This window comes from Anopheles arabiensis, chromosome 3 (assembly GCF_016920715.1).
Source record: "Anopheles arabiensis isolate DONGOLA chromosome 3, AaraD3, whole genome shotgun sequence".
Classification (NCBI taxonomy): domain Eukaryota; kingdom Metazoa; phylum Arthropoda; class Insecta; order Diptera; family Culicidae; genus Anopheles; species Anopheles arabiensis.
The window spans coordinates 38,515,462-38,534,271 of NC_053518.1; positions in this window are offsets into that span (position 1 = coordinate 38,515,462).

Consider the following 18,810-nt stretch of genomic DNA (forward strand, 5'->3'; position numbering starts at 1 on the left):
ATACAAGCTACACACTCTAGCATACACGTTAAATGAGACTGAGATTTGCTAGAATACACTGCTCCTGTCTCGGTTCCCGTGAGCAATATTGGCCGCTATAAAATGATAATGTTTCTATTCATGATAAAACTCATCCGGTGTTGTGGTGTGCTTTTTAGCGAGATGCATATCATAGCACCATCTGCCATTGACCGAGTTTGGCCCCTATTTCACATTGAAACCCCACGAACGTGGTTTACTCATTAGCCAACCCCTACCGGCATCGTATACTACCGGATACGACGTATTTCTAACCATCGCGACCACATTACCGTTCATCGTACGATTCGTGGCATTATAGCACGATAGAAGCAGCCAAATTCAGCGCTTTGGTGCTCAGCATATTTGCTTGGCCCGCGTACTACCATTCCTTCGAAACTTAACCAACCGACCTCTGGTTCATGAATTCATTAGGCATCGGGGTGAAATATTCATCTTTAAAAATCAATAAATTTTCATTAACATGCTTTTCATCACAATCACACCAGCCATATCGGAGAGTACTCTGGGAGGCTGCCTGATAGTGTTGCAGGTGGTGGCACAAAATTATCCCCGGGAGCCCGCGAACATTACGGTGCTGCTTTCCTAACCAATCGCACCACATTTTCTGATGATCTTCACTTATGCACACGGTTGCTATTCGCTGTTGGCAATGCGTGTACGAGGTGCATAAAAGTGATTGAAGACAAAATTGCGAATTCGGCGAAGAGCGTACTAAATAATTCGCGTTAGCTAAAAACGCATCACGATAATGCTTTGTGCGTGCAGCGAGCACCGTTTTTGTTTTACAAGCCTACTGTTGAAGCATCATGAAAGCGTGCTATAGCTTAAGCCCGTGTTAAGCCCAATTTAGAGACCCAGTGAAATGTTACTTAAAATTTAGGTTATTTTGCAATATTTCAATACAGTTTTATCATAATATGGCTTTTCGTACTCCAAAAGAAAGGACATTCAATTTCCCAACTATCTAGTTTGTAATAAAAATATTGATTTAATTAATTAAATGGATTTCCTTGTGATTTCCCGCTTTGTTCCGCTGAAAAACATAATTGTTAGCGGGGAATCACAAGGAAATGTATTTAATTAATTATTCCAATTTGTTTAACGAACTAACCCTACTAGCTTTAAACGGCTTTGAAGGCAATCAGAAGGCATTTAAGGTCTTAGTCGCCTTAGAAGGCGAATAAAGATTTCAACCGAAACTTTCACGGCTGTAACGAGTACTCTTCAAAATCTTTCAACTTTTTGATTCAACGAGAACAGATAGCTTGCCGCCATCTTAGCTTGTTTATATACTGATTTAGCACCCCTACTAATGTAACTGCCAAATAGAGTAGTGACAACACTTTTGGTTCCGAACCGAGAAAACGTGTGTTCAAATCCTGATTTTTATGATCTTTTTTCTGTGTTTATTTATTTTTAAATTAATATTTTCTTGATATAATTATTACAAACAAAATTTATGTGAAGCAAAATGAAAAAAATACCTTTTTTAAAAACATAATAATAACAATTTCCCTTCATTGTCAGAATGGGAGAAATATGTATCTTTTTTCTCCATTTATTAGAGTTATCGAGATGAGTTAGATATATTACCACCTTTCAACGGGTTGATCTTTAACAACCGAATAATGCAGACCATCTTTAATAAAGTAAAATAGCTCAGAGCTTAACGCAATAGAACATAACACGTAAAATCGTGCTATAGAATCTCACGCTCATATCTGGGAACACTACAACAGTGCAGTGTTGAAGATGCCTGTAAGGTTTTCTTTTGACAGTTGCAATTTCAAGTTTCAAATTAAAAGCGAAATTTTTCATTGACATATTTCAAAGGCATTTAATTACTGCTAAATGCACTGCTGATCGCCTTCAATTCGCCAGCGATTACAAGGCGATTAAAAGGCATTTAACGGAAATTTGCGGGTAGGGAATTCTCTGGGGAATTGGATATCTTTTCTTTTTTATGTACGATAATCCAAATTAAGACATATATTTGATGATTAATTTGCAAAATAACCAACATTTCACGTTCACTTTCACGCAAGGACTAAAACCTTTAGTTTGTTCGGTATAATGCAATCCTATTGGAATGTATTATGGTACTTAAACGTAGCGTTACCTGAAAGTTTATCTTGAGTAATTTGTACAATCTAAGAAAAAATGTCAACTGTGTGGAAAAATAATTTAATGTATTGAGGGTTTAAATATTAGCTGATTAGTTATTTTATGATCGAACAAAACCTAATTTTTTTTAAAAGAACATAAAGTACTTTTTATTTAAAAAAGAAAAGTAGAATAATGCAAATTATATGAAACGATTTTGAGATTTGTAATTTGCAAAGTAGATCAATTTTATTTTTTCTTCAGTTTCAATGTTTTCTTAATAGAATAAAACTGATATAAGTAAGTACATAATCTGCAGCGGCTTTTTTCTATAAAACAATTTACTCACTGTTAATCAAACATATTAAAATGGAACAAAACTGACATTTATCTAAAAGTAGTATCGCAAGTGATGTACATGCTTCCTAAACTGCCTAGAGTACCCAGCAACCGGAGAGTTTTTCTTTGTAATAGCCATCCGACCCAACTTTTGCAAGTTTCCAAATTAGAAATCTAATTGAACAAATTTCTTGTTGCATCATTAATGACAAAAATGCTCTGTTCTTAACATCAGCTGCATTAATATTGAACACAATTATAACTAAGAAAAGCAACAGTAGTTCAACACTCTCCGAGCAGCAAATCCAGCATTGCTACCGTTGATATACATAATCCAACCCAATACAGCGCCTTACGAGAAGTATTTATTAATCATCTGCTAATGCGATGAAATGGCTTTATCGGCTTGGCTTTTGGTATCGAGATCTACTGTGTAATCTATCGCATTCTCAACGACCGTCTGTCACTGGTCAATTATCGGTGATTTGAATATAACATACCCAGCAAAGTCTTGATCTATTAATGCCATTGGCATCGTACAGTAGCTGTAACTCAACTGTTGTATGTAGCGAACACGGCATCAACGATGATCCTCTTATGGACGGTTATCACAATGCCAACGATGGCTGTGATTTGTCTGCAATCTCCGTCGTCAATAATTGATGCACCCATGAAGCATAATACGTTCCACCATTGAATAAGACATTGATCATTATCCAAGCCTTACCTACGCCTTCTGCCCTTTTTTCTCTTTCAATATGCATTCCAGGTCCAGGGAGAGCGTTCCCACTCGTGAGACGGCTGTTCAGACGCAGCTGCAATTGAAAATTGCTGCCGAATAAACTGCAGTCCGCAGTGCATCTGCAGAAATCAACTTCCGACCCGTTAGCAGCAGATGTAGTGCTACCGTAAGCCAATCTTCGTGCCCGAAACCAGACGCACATAAATCAACTGCATAGAAAGCTCTTCTTCTGATTGCCCTGAGAAGCTGGGATATTGATGGAACCAAGAAGTACATGGGGGCCAATATCATAATCACAACATCATCGTCTGTCACCGGAACGCTTATGAACGCGCTTTGCTTACAATGAAGCAAAACATTCTACTTCCGGATGTTTTTAGGGGGTTTACATGCCTTTCATGGAGCTTCAACACCCAATCGAAGTTGGATTTTATGCAGTTCAGAATATTGGTCGTTCTATTCGGCTGTCAGTTCGATACATAACGGTCACCCAATTCATGTAACTTTTCAAATCTGAATGTTAATTCTCGGATGAGCGTGGAAACTATTTAAAAGTTTACTCTCGATTATTTTCGTACGTCTGGTAAAAAGCATATCTTTGCAGTCCCATCTCGACGAATTGCATTTTCTTATGAGCCCACAAATCATGTGCTGAAAAAGACCCTTGTCCTACAAGCTGCAATTATTCAGCTTACAATTCACCCCCACAACAGCATGGGCAGTATAAATTTCAACATCCCTATGAACAATGTAAAATTGTGTGTCTCGCTGTTATACTTGCGCTTTCAGGCACCATGTGTAATTTATGGTTCATTAAAACAACGTGAAGGAGCGCTAAAAATGGGTCAGGAAAAAACAACAACTATAAGAACAAAATTTCAAAGCAAATGAAAAAAGGCAAAGCAACAAAAAGTAAAAAAGTAAAAATAAAAGGGTTTTATTTAATTTTATAATACATTGTGCGAGGATAGTGAAAATTAGTTTAATAAATGTTAATTTCTTTATTCACTGCTGCGATTTCACCAGCGACCATCGGTGGAGAAGCGAGAGGATGAAATGTGTGATCAATTAGTCGTTCGATGGAATCTCAATCATTATTTATCCCGACGGTTTTCTTTGGATGGTGCAATGTTTACTAATGGTGTTAAGCTAGTAAGAGAAAAACACTTTTTGCTCTGGACGGCATATTCATTATGAACATAACTGTTCTCATCTTACCATTTAATGGCAAATAACCGAAAAAAGTAACAGGTTTAACAAATAAAAAAGTTTTAAAAATATAATGGGAACTTAAAAATACTCTTTGGTTTCAACCTACATAATCCAATCATTCGTAAATTTCATACATCCTGTCAATTAAAGTATTCTCTTTGAATTTTCTCATTGTCCAGAAGCAAATATTAAAACGGTCTGTTTACTCAACTAGTTTAAAATGTCAGCTATAGAAGTGCCTGTTAAGTTATCTCAATTCGTTATTTAGCGCACTTCATGTCAGACTCGTTTGCAGTGGATAATCAATGACTCGAGTAAAACAAAACTGATAAAAACCTTCGCAGTCAATCATTTATCAACAGCAACTAAATCAATAATCCTTTGCTACACCCTCGCGTCGTGCAAACAATTAAGATCCCCCCTCACCCGTAGAATAATCTCAATTGATTTACCTATTTATTCGGTACTCATTTTTAAATCATTTAATGATAGCACTCTCTAAGCACTGCAACCATTTGTGGTAGGGCCATGACAGGATAGTATGTTCGACTTTGTTCAAATAATCTATTCCATTGCATTTTGAAAACTGAGCGCGTATGAACAGGAAACAAAACATGTAAGGTTAATGTACCTAAAGTGGTGGTAGTACCAATAGCGGTGGTATTGCACTAAAATGCACTTCATAGGATAGTTTAAAAGTTGTTAAGTTACTTATGTGACTGTGAAATGGTCTCTGGTCTTTTACAAAGGATTTAAATATAAAAAGGGACCATTCCGTTAGTGATAGTGATAGAAAAATCCATTATTTTGTGAGTAGTGCCATTATAGGTACACAAACAGCCATGTTCCTATAGTGGTTATAGTTATACAATCAGTGAAAACTGGACATTTTAGATTTTTTTCTTGAAGATTTTTAACGTGTCGTATTGTTTCCACATAAATGAGCAACAGAAATGAGTTTCATGTAAGTAATTTACAAAAAAAACCAAAATTGGTGGTTTTCTCTCTAGTAATGGCGTGGGTATGTGGTCATTTAGAACGTTAACAGAAATATGAGTTTCGTTCCTAAAGATTTTGGAAAAATGTTGACACATCTCACAAAATAATGGATTTTTCGGTCACTAAATAACGGAATGGCCCCTTTTATCTTTTAAACCCTTTGTAAAAAGCTAAAGAACATTTCACACTAACATCAATAACTTAATTACTTTTAATTTGCCGTATGGACCGTATTTTAGTGCAATTACACCACTATAGGTACGTTTACCCTATAGAAATTGAATGCAGTTTACAACTTTATTTCGTTACAGTTTAAGAACTTTATCTCAGTTATTATCTCAGGAAAGACATGTTAAACATTCTCACTAATAAAAACAAGAAAACACAATATGTTTCAGTTTACCTATTAATATTTGAGCTAAAACCAACATCAATTATCCATACAAAGCTGTATGTTAAGATCCGTCGTAAATATGGCTTTCACATGGTTGCAACAATTATTCAAAAATGTAAACTCCCACTATCATTAAGCTCATCAACAGCACCCAACTTGTTAATGTGTGTAAAAAAGTTGTAATTATAGTTTAATCTCATTGCACATACAAGTTAAGCTAACATAAATTAACGTTTGCTGTCGTTACCACCATTGTATCCTTATCATGCTGAAACATGATACATGAAAACAAGTAGACCACAGGATTATCTCTTTACAAAAAAGGCACATTTGAAAATAAATTCCCAGCTCTTTGCTCTTTGGGAAAACTCCACTAAACCGGCCAAGGAAATGGATTGTTTAATTACAATTTCTTTTCCGTTACTCCCCATCACCACACGGGTTGGTGTATCGCATCAGCAGTCCAACACGTCTTTGGAAGTCTGGTGTAACCGGTTTTCGCACAATGATTCTTTGAAACCCCTGTTTCTTTTTCTCTTTCTTCATCACTTACCAAGATCCAACTTCTGGGCCTCTTCTGGGGCAGATCATCTCCATCTTTGTCTGGCGAATGTTACCGATATGCTCGCTTAGCGTAGATCAACGTCTCACAGCGGCTGTTGATTCGTACGTGCAAGTCGTTCAACCTACCCACCGACTGCTGCACATAGTTCTCCAGGGGACGTGTCTGTTCGCTGACACTTCAAACAAATCGTTCGTACACCTTGCCCGCCCGGTTCACAATCGTTCAATTGTCCCGGTGCAGCAACGTGCTACACTCACCGCAGATCACCTGGTGGCAAGTTGCGTAGAATAGTTTTATTTTCTGTTCCGGATGTATCGGACATTTAATCGAGCGTAACACCGAGTCGCCTTCCCTCGGGATGAGCGGCGTCTGTCGGGTCCGCACTTTCATCAGCTCTGGTTGCCGCCGGTGTGCTTCTCCGTAAAAGTTGCACAGCTTCAATGCACACCTTTGACAGGATACGGTTGCCGGTTGCTGAAAATAAATGCCATACAGTGAAACAGAAATGTACATGTTTTTGAATTTCATCCGCCTAAGAGGATGATTCAGGGGAGTGGAGTCAACGGAAACAAAACCAGTGTTTGTGGTGTGAAAATGAAATTGGATAAATCGAATTCGGTTTTAACTCGAGCAAGGCGCGTAAAAACACTGTTGCGCTCGGTAGGTCTGTGTTAGAATGCGAGTATTTTCATATGGGATTTGAGCGGATGAGTGTTGTAGAAGCGAGAAATTTAATTCCATAACGTTTCATAACATGCAAACTGACGGCTAGCGACCAAAACTGAAGTTGGCCACACAAAAAACGGTGACAAACATCGTGACTGGAAATACAGCGACACGTGAAGCACAAGCAGGCGCGGTACAGAGGGGACAGTGTTGCGGTTGAGATTGGTTTCGCTGACCGCTGATTCTGTTTCAGTCAAATTGCATTGACATTGAAATGATGATGAAAGATTAGTGGTGTAGAAAATGAAATAAAGCCAAAGTGGTACATTTTTGGAAAAAAATGAAACAGAAAAACGTCGACTGGTTGAAGGGTGTTATAAAATAGACATAAGCAGCTTATTCGATTTGTGGTGAACTTTGGCCAAATTGATGTTTGATTATTTAATTAAAAGCAAAACTGTTTACTTAAATAATTAAAAAAAATTCTGATCAAATCTTATTTGAATAAGTAGGGCATTTAACAAACAGTTTAAGTTTATCAGTTGTCAACAAAGAGTAACCATCACATTCAGATTCATTTGGAACTCAAGTGGATAGTTAATATTAGAGGAGTTATTTTTGAACGTTATTGTTGAATTCATTCCATATTCCATCTCGGCAAACGTATTAAAATTGCTGATTATGGAAGGCAATGTTGTTTGTAAGGACTATTGCTTTTACTCGGATTACGGAGTCGACATATCGAACGAAAACTAAGCATAAAAAACGATTGTAATATTCTGCGCCGATATAAAACGCTTAATATGCTCATTACAGGGTTTTCTAAATCAGTTTCGATAGTAAACGTTGTTATTCACCGCATGCAAGATGTTAATCCACATCAAACTGTTAATTCATTTCCATCATAATTTAATTTTAATTCAATCTTAAATTTTTCAGCATGAATTTCAATTTCTTCATTTTAATTTTTTCAGCATGATTTTCAACACGTCTCAAGCTGGATGAAGTTTGATAGTTTTTTTGTGGTGTGTAAAAAACCACGTGTAAAACAAAAAAAAAATATTATGAATCAAATACCCCATTAAAAAGCTGATGAAAAACATCTTGGATAGTGTGAATAGTTATGTTTACATTAGAAAGTGACTGGAAAACCTGATATTTATCATAACAAAGAATTTGGGGTTTTTGTAACGTTTTCAGTGAATACAAATAACAAATATCAGTAAAAATGATTGTTGTAAGTAAAACAAGTAAGAACAAAATTCACTTATCACTTATTTTGCTTATCTATTGCTATTGTTATTGCTCAAGTAAAAAAAACGATTTTACACGCGGAAAAGATGCATGAAACAAAATTCGCAAAACTACAAAAAATGTCTCAAAAATTGTTTTTTTGCTACAATTTTAAAACCGTTGGAAAAATAAATACTTCAATTTTCTGCAAAAATATATCTACTAAATAATTGTGTGTATTTAAAAAGAATATTGAATAAAATTTATCCATTTGTACCACGAACTCTCTCCGGAAAATGTGATACTCTATTGAACATATTTTGTACATCACACTCCATTTTTCTGATACGGACGGCCTCGATTCTCATTCGAACCATCTCCTTGTGCAGAGGCAAAGCATTTTTTGTTGAAATCTGAAAGGTGAATAAGTTGATAATGTTTTCCGTCACAGTTATTGTCCAGCAAATTAAGTTCAAAGTTCAATGTCCTTCAGATACGGACATGAAAACAATACTTAAATATTGCAAAAACTGGAAGTATTTTTGGATATTTATAGGTATATTTTGGAACAGTATTCAATCATCTATATATTACTTCGTACGTAGAATCCGCCAATCAAATACCGAATAAATTTGCTTTCCAGCCATCTACATCATTTTAATAGAATAAACGACGATGATCAACAATCCCAAAAGTTCCCGAAGGCTAAAGATTGCTATGTAGCAGCAATTAATATTTTGCATTGAATGATAAACTTATTTTCCCGCAATCCGCATTATGCATCGAATGATAAATGTCAAAACTTTCGACCACTTTCCAATCCAAACCGATGAGTATCCGTCGCCTGCCTGGTTACCATATTCTACCCCTTCAGTCGCTCACCCTTTCACAATCGCTGTCTTTCAATCGTACCATGGGATGAAACAAGGTGTAAAAATGATATTCTTTTCCCACACAGAAGTATTACTCGCTCACTCTACCCGCTTCTCGTCCTTCCGTGTCATGTATGACTTACCGTAACTTCGTCAGAACATAACTCACACCGTACAAACGCAATTGATGATGGTGCAAAATTTGTGGGCGAACCGTACCGCGAAGAGCGCGGCGACGACGAATGCTGCAAAATGATGTTCCCGATTTTCCTCGACAGCACAAAGTGCTGCGGCAGCTTGCCAATACCGCCTTGTCCCGCTGGCTTCTCCGTTGGATGGTTACAGGTGGGACAGGTGGCCTTGACTTTGTCCCTGAAATGTTAAAAAAGGAAAAGAAAAGCGGCATAAAAATGGTGAAGGGGTTTGAGTGTTGTGGATGAGACAAAAATGAGGGACGTGCAGCACACACCAATGACCTGGTAACGTTGACACCTGCTAGATGCGCTCCTCTTAGAAATAAGTTCACTAGAAATGTGTGTCATCTTTGCCTGACGACAACGACACGACGCCGCATTAAATGTTGCGCAAATTCTGACCGTTTCATTTTGTATGGATGGGCTTTCAAGGGACCGTTCTATCTCACACAAGCAGTCATTCTCCATATTTGGTGCTAATGCTCTGCCCAGCATGAAAAGGCTACCGTTGCTCAACCAAATACAAGACGATATATGTTCTGTTCTCTTGTACATTGTTCACTACAGTATTGGAGACGTTATAAGTGAAGGGAGTGATTATTTCTGATACTTAACTCCTTTAAAAGTGTTATTGATTTACTACATATGCAACAGCATGCAGTTAAAGAAAAGGGGTTGCTACCGTTCAATGGCAATGATGGGCATACTTTACCTTGTCTGACTTTACCAGCGATCACAAACAGTTCTGCTGACGAAAACTTTGAAAGGTGGCACGCCAACATGGCAGAAACATTATGATTTATCGCTATACTGTTATCTGTATCCTGATCGCCTGTTTACACTGATGGTTGAGAGACAGAGGCTGATAGTGAAAAAGATACAATTCTATCTTTTTTGTATTGATTACTATTTCATATCAACAGTGGCATAAACATCTGTAGCGCCAACGTGTTTATTAAAGAGTAGTATTGTTTGAAGTTTTCATTAAAAATTTCAGTTTTAATGCCGAATTTCAAACTTGACTAAACATTTTATGCTTTACTTATGAAAGTAAAATTTTAATTATACGGTTATTTAAGTCTCTTGAAGTGTTTTCATTTTAACCTTCATCTGCCAAAGTTAAAATAAAGCATAAAGATCATACATATTTAAGTTATAAATCGCTGTAGATAAACCAGCTGTAGGGCAGCGGTCCTATGTTACAGTCGTCAACTCAAATGACTCAATAACATGCCCGTAATGGGTTTAAGCCTATAATGGACCGTCCCTCCGTAGCAAGGATTGACTATCCAGCTGCGTGGTAATGAATTCAGTCTCGTAAGCCTGTATAGGCCGGCATGTCCGCGTAGGACGTTACGCCAATTAGAATAAGAAACCAGCTGTAGACAAGTTGATTGTGTATCAATAATGCCCGAAAGTTTAAACTATCTTTTGCCCCATAAGAAATCATGCAGAAAATAGCAATTAAATAAATGAACTTTCCATCGAAATAAATTGAAATGAAGAACAAGAAGTGAGTGGGTGAATAGTCGGTCACGAGGTGCAGTTGTCAACTCGTTCGACTTTACAACATACCCATCATGGTTTCAAGTCCCAAACGGACCGTGGCGCCATACGTAAAACTGACTATCCAGCTATGGCCGGTAATCCATAAGTCACTGAAAGCCAACCCCACAAGTGGTACAGGCAGTTGAGCCTTGGCCGACAACGGTTGTTGAGCTAAAAGAAGAAGAAGAAGAAAACTGGTACTTTTATTGTTGATTCTGAAGTGCAAATTGAACAAACTAATAAAAAAATTTTTATAATATAGTTATTTTAAAATATACAGCGTAAAATACTTCGACACTCTTTCATAAGAGTCGAGGGTTCAGCACACTTTAAGGTAACTAATTAAATATAGCTAAAGATCCTTTAATTCAAGTAACAATTCTCAGGATTTCGTTTGTTTAGTTGCCGCAAACAGCACAACAAAATACCCACACAACAACGTTGCACTCTGCTCCACGACCAGACAAGTGAGCGACCGAAGCCATATATAGGAAAACACAAAACGTGACCCACATGTGGCCTCAATAAATCTTTGCTTATCGAGGTCGTACACCAGCCGGCAAACTGATATGCTTTGTACAACAACCAAACACACTTAAACACACATACACAAACATATACTCACTGACCAATGAGGCTCACAACTTACGGTCCCAATCGAAGCTGGCATTTTCATAGACGTGCTACCAGAACTGTGCGTGACCGTCGCGGCAACCTGCTCCAAGCACGCCCGAAAAAACGTGTGCAGACAGCCTATCACACGTGGTTCGCGTAGCAGTTTCTGGCACAGCTTGCACAAGAACCGGCCGTGTAGAAAAGCGGTCGGGAAGTCGTATATTGTGCTATCATTTGATTTAGTAATACCCGCACCAACCAGAATTGTATGAGCGGCGGTGAAGCAAGAACGAAAAAAAGTTGGAGTTGGACACGGCCAGGTGAGAGAGTAAACATGCGAGCTTCACGAGTGAACGACAACCTTATGAGGCCCACGCTTTCCATGTGCTTATGATATCTCGTCAAATCTACATTGTGCCAGAGCAGTTGACTGCTGACCGATACCGAGCTTACCGAGCCCCGAGATCCATCGACATCCTCCTGCCGTAAAGTGCGGGCGGAATCATCATCATCATCATCATCCTCAGCAAACCGGTGTGCCTGTTGGACTTCCCGGAAGTGGCTCCGGATGCTGCTCGAGGGCGAGCTGCCTATCCATCTCCGATTGATTGCTGTAAGCTGAGTTACGTGGCAGGCAACTCTTTCGCGAACATTCCTCCCGCTGGCGGGTGCTGGCGTCCGCTGAGAGAAGGTTTTCGATGCTGGAAATAGATCGCCTAGTGCGACCCGCACGCTCTATTGCGTGGCGCACACCCAGTTGCTAAGCGGTTAGATTAAAAGTCAATTTCCCATTGCCCTTGGCTGTGCTGTACCTGTGCAAACGGTCGGCATGGTCGTGCAGAAGAGATTGGTGGCACCAGCTCGGGACGTTCGATGTTTCACGATCCATTAGCATTTCTCAATTCAGTAATGTTACAAAGGTGCTGGTGCTCGGGTGTGTTCATCGAGCACAATGCACGCACAAAACCGTTTACCGATAAAAGCCACATTGAAAACGAAGCAAAAGGCCGAACTTAACCGGTAGCGATCAACATTAGCGAACCGAGGTGCAGCCTAGGGCCCAGTAACCCATAATTCAATTAGTACTACCACGTACCACACACGACCACGGTCATATGCTTTGGAAGTAGAGAACGGCGGTAAGTGTTAGAGGGAAACGGGACAAAATGGCACTGTTAAGGATGTTGCTATGTATTCCATTGGTTAATTCGCTGAACTCTCGATGTTTCAACATCTTTCTCATGAAAATCATTTAGACATAGACGTATTAACAATAAAGATAATTGCTTTAAGCTTTCCCTCTTTTTTTATAACTTCTGTTGATAAAATTATGTTGAGTAAGTGCTGTTTTAGCTACAATGATTATTTCGGTCCTCTGGAAAAGCTGTTACTCATCGGAGAGACATCAGCCGATTGGCATCAACATTCTTGGCGTCACCGTTCTTAACAGCACTCCTTGCTTGTGTGTGGTTGTGTGCAGTAACACTACCCCCTTCCACAAGATGGTAGTGCTTAGCGAGTTATCAAATTCACTTTGCTTTGCTTGGGGTATTTTGCTCAACGCGACGGTTGTGGCTTGCGTGCACATTTACACTCACACGCAGCTTGGTGCCGGTGAATTGCTACCTGTTCAATGTTGCTAATGCGTCGACAATGCCGCTAAACTCCGAGGAGCGGGAGAGGAACCAGGATAAGTAGAAAGTCGGTAAATTGTGTAGCGGCGCTTCAGGAAGCGCAGTTTAACGAGACGACACTAAACGAGACAATCGCTTTCCCCCGTCTGCCTCTCTCCTCCTCTCTTTTATCATATCTGCCTAATGGAGCGATTCATGGGGAAATTATTGTATTCCTGTGCAAACAAAACCTACACCTTGAGCCAAGCGCAGATGTTGACGATGAAGATGATGACAATCATGCCCGTTCATGATGCTCCGATGGAGCAACAGCAGCAGATGTGTGAATGCACAATTTTATGCATGCCATGCTTCAACCCGCAGCTGTTGTGTACCGTAGGGAGATGCACAATCGGGACAATGCGAATTTGTTCGATCATTCGAACTCTGAAGCGTCTTAATACGTGCGGGAATTTTCTTGGAGCCCGATGCTATGCACGAATAAATAGTGTTTGCATCAGTAATCAATCGATTCGATTTCGATTTCATTTCAATAACATTCCGGCACCGGCAGAAAGTATGCTTAAAAGCTGAGCATTCCATTTAGTTTGGAAGCCATCGTGTCGTCAATATCATCATCGCCAGCCTGTTCGACCTTATTTATGCGTGCAATTATTGTCGGTCATGCGTTTACCTGCGCTATTTAAGGTAGTGCCTATGAGGACGCAATAGCCGAGGCTGTTCTTTGAAAACTTATTTTGAATCAATTGCAATATTCACTAACGCAATGAAAAGTATTAATTCTTCTTTTACGCGTTTAAATGAAAAACAGTTTTTATAAGTGGCTTCTTTTATGTTAATCTATTAGAAGGTCCCATAAGGTCCATTGAATTCAACAAATAAAAATCAAAATATTGAATAAACCTACTCTGGATCAAACCTATGAAAAGAGCTACATACGTGGTTAGTACTTGGACATTTTTCCAAGATCTGCCTCATGGTTCATGTTTGTCAGCAATTGATATTCCGTTTGGGCAGAGTGTTGGTGTCAATCTATCCCACTCCCGGTGTAAGACAACCCGACTATGATATATGGGATAGCAGTTTATGTAGGGGGTAATTAACTCCTTTATATTCGATTAGTTGCTACAGTCAAATCTAATTTAATATAGGATTCTATTATATTATTACAATATGATTCTATTATTCAAATCACAAGGCATTTGATCCTCGTTAGATGTTTTTTTCTTTTTTGATAATAATTTAAAATTTCTAATACATCACAAGGACAATCTTGTCTTAACAGTAAAGGTCATAAAAAAGTCTTTAATCAAATGTCGTAGTTGATTAAGAGTCAGTTTTAATCAATAACCTTAGTATGGAAAAGATTTTTGGCAAGAAAATAGGAAGACAAGCCCTCAGCCACTTTCCAAAACTCTACCAAATCCGGAAGCGATCGTAGCGATTGTCAATAAGACATTATATGGTGCTTTTTTTAATGTTTTATGATCATTTTGCCAAATTGTACGTTTTACTAAGCAGGATACTCATGAAATCAAATACAGCAACCGTTGTATCTAACCAACAGCAACTATCGTTCTTCTTTGATCGATTTTGGGAATGAGGCTGCCTATATATCATGATTTAAAATTTCATAAACTTGCTTCTTTTTTACAAATCTCAACCATGACATTTATGAGATAGACTGAAAAATGAAAACTGAAGTATATAATCGGTGCTTCATATTCAACACACTTACTTGAAATCCAATCTCAAAGCAATAGGAGCTTATCTTTCTTATGGAATGCATTCCTTCCAGTCCTTCTGATATATTTTTAGTTAGCTGTTTTCACCAAATTTTGCTAAAGACTGATCTTGTCAAACCCCACGTGGAATAAGGAACGTGGAACCACTATTAACGACAAAATAACAAAAAAGAAACGTACTTCACAAATCCTCTAAACAACTATACTTTATAATTTGTATCTAAACAAATTCTCCGTCATATTTTACGCACACCTCCGGACGAAGGATTTGTCCTTTTATTCTTTTTTTGGTTGTTCCTAGTGTCTTTATTTATTTTTTCTTCAAAGTAAACCTTAATTGCGTAACAAAATACAGGGTTAACGAACTGGTTAGACAGTCGTGGAAGTGGAAACGAGGTATGGTGAAAATTGTGCAAATACAAGAAGATGACTTCATCATACGGACCTGTAGTTGACGATGCAATAATCCACTAAATCCCTTCCAAAATTTTGATTTAGGTTGGGGTTGTTTTATTATTTACTTTCCTATCTCCTTTTATCATCTTGTTGTATTCAGTGAAAATGAAGCGATAAAACACCTGTTGGACCCTTTCTTACTAAGCCACGAAAAAGTATAAAAAGTGGCGAGTTGAACATTTTCTGCGACATTGACTCTGGCTTTGATAGTACGTGCAATATGCTTCTATGTATTTAAAAATTGACAAAAAATTGGCAGCGAAATTTAAGTTTTATTGTTCTTTATTTCACTTTTTAATCGTAACAAATGTTGAGAAAGCAACATGTGTGCAATGAACACATCATAGTAGTCTTTAGAAAATGTTTAATATAGTTAGTCTAGTTTAAAATACATTACATACAAGTTCATTGTTTAGTTTTCTGCTCCTCCTTTTATTCCACTGTGTTATAACTCCGCTCAACAGGTTATGGGCCCAGAAGTACTGTCGAACAAGTGTTAAGTTTGTGTTATATTGAAGTAATAATCTATCGAAAATTTTAATCTTGAAGAAACACTGAAAACTTAAATCTAGAAACATGTCTGAATCACACGTCACCATTGAAAAATTAAACGATCAAAATTACGCAATATGGAAATTCAAGATGGAACTTTTGTTAGCAAGGGAAAAGGTGCTGACTGTCGTGAAAGATTCGAAACCAGCAAGTCCCGACGCTGCATGGATTGCGAATGATGAACGTGCTAGGGCACTGATCGGTCTGTCGTTGGACGACAGCCAACTCATCCATGTCATGCAAACGAGTTCATCGAAAGATATGTGGGATGCCCTAAAAGGCTATCATGAGCGTTCATCTTTGTCCAGCAAAATACACGTCATGCGAAAAATGTTTGCCACAAAAATGACTGAAGGTGGAGACATTTTTAACCATCTCAAAGAACTATGTTCTCTGCGACTTCGTTTAATTGCGCTGGGAGAAGAAATGAAAGATCCATCCTTTGTCGCGTTAATGTTGTCCAGTTTGCCAAAATCCTTTGATGGTTTGATCGTGGCTTTGGAAAGTAGGCCTGATGAAGATCTTACGGTGGATTATGTAAAAGGCAAATTGTTGGATGAAGGAAGACGTCGAGCAGATGGTGCAGATGAAGATAAAGCGTTACTATCTGGAGGAAAGAACATCACGAAATTTTGGAAGGACAGGAAACTAACAACCAACAAGGAAAAACAGTGCCATTATTGCAAGAAGAATGGGCACATAAGAAAAGACTGTAGAAAATGGGCTGCAGACAAAAGAAGTAAACTAAATGGTGAAAGCGTCAACGTTGCTAATGAAGACAATCGAGAGGAAGTATGTTTGTTCATTGGAGAAGGAAACGAAACTGGACCATGGTGTTTCGATTCTGGTGCAACTTCTCATATGACGAACGATACGTCTATTTTGAAATTAATAGATAAATCGAAGCAATCCTCGATTTCATTAGCGAACGGAGATTTCATCAAGTCAGCTGGTGTCGGAAGCTGCAAATTGTTTTCCATGGATGGAAACGGAAAACGCAAGAAAGTTTCCTTGGACAAGGTGTGTCATGTACCATCTTTGACGACAAACCTATTATCTGTAAGTAAAATTACCGATAATGGATTCGAAATGCTTTTCGATAGGTATGGATGTCGTGTCCTGAAAGGAAAACAAGTATTGCTGATTGGTGAACGTAAAGGTGGTCTGTATTATCTAAAACAGACTGAACAAGCCATGTTGGTAGATAAAAACCATGAAGCTTCCTGTATACACCTATGGCATCGTCGATTTGGCCATCGTGACATAGAAGCCATAATGAAGATTGCGCGGAACAATTTGGGAAGCGGCTTGAACATCAACCGATGTCATGTGAAATCCATTTGTGGATCATGCTGTGAAGGGAAGATGAGCCGTGATCCTTTCCCAAATTCTTCATCTTCAAGGACATCTGGTGTTGGCGAACTGATACATACGGACTTGGGAGGACCGTTTGAAGTATCAACAGCCCGAGGAAGCAGATATTTTATGACTTTGGTTGATGATTTTAGTCGGTATACAATTATCTGCCTGTTGCAAAACAAGTGTGAGACAGAAAACCGGATCAGAGAATATTGCGCCATGATGAAAACACAGTTTGGACACTATCCGAAAGTCATCAGATCGGATGGTGGTGGTGAGTACAGGAGCAATTCTTTAAAGGAATTTTTTGTAGATCACGGCATCGTGCATCAACAAACTGCCCCATATTCTCCACAACAAAACGGCGTGGCTGAACGTAAGAACCGGTACCTCGTTGAAATGATGAGATGCATGTTGGCAGAATCGAACATGGACAAGGTGTTCTGGGGTGAAGCGATCACTACTGCCAATTATTTACAAAATCGCTTGCCATCCTCCTTACTGGAATCGACACCTTACGAAATGTGGCACGGAAAGAATCCTTCGTATGAACATCTTCGAGTATTTGGTTCAGAAGCTTTCGTACACATTCCTAAAGAAAAACGGCGTAAGTTGGATAAAAAGGCTGAAAAGTTGGTGTTCGTCGGATACGCGGACAATCAGAAGGCCTATCGATTCGTAAACCTGGAGACGAAAATAATTACCATTAGTCGTGACGCAAAATTTTTAGAACAATGCGAGGTTGAGAAAATTGGAACAAAACCGAAACCAACGACATCAGGAGGAGTAGTGGTACTGCCACTTGGATCAACTCCTTCATTATGTCGTGCAGAAGAAACTACCACGAGAGAAAACATTGTTCACATGGAGGCTTCTGCTGAATCCTCCTGCATTAGGGAATCGAACATGAACGATACCGTGGATGATCTTGATGTTACACCATACAACAGTGCATCTGATGGCGAACTATCAGATGAACCAGGGGCTATTGAAATGCATCAAAGTGTACGTAGGTCCATGCGAACAACAAAAGGCATCGCACCTGTCCGATTCAGGGAGGAAAGTTATATGGCGGGATCTTCTGAACAAAACGAAGAACCCAGAAATTTGAAAGAAGTTTTTGTCTGTGCAGCGCGCGAAAAATGGATATCGGCAATGGAAAATGAACTGAAATCACACGAAGAAAACGGAACATGGGATGCATTGGTAGAGCTACCTGCTGGCAGAAAGGTTGTTGGTTGCCGCTGGATTTTTAAGTTGAAGAGAAATGCAGCTGGACAAGTAATCAAACACAAAGCTCGTCTAGTGGCGCAAGGCTATTCCCAGCAATTTGGCGAAGACTATGATCAAGTATTTGCTCCGGTCACAAGCCATACAACATTTCGTTTGATGCTCGCTATAGCTTCTAAAACACAGATGAAATTACGGCATTTAGATATTAAAACGGCCTATTTATATGGTGATTTAGATCAGGAGCTTTTTATGCGACAACCACCTGGATACGAGATAAAAGGCAAAGAGCATTTGGTTTGTCGATTGA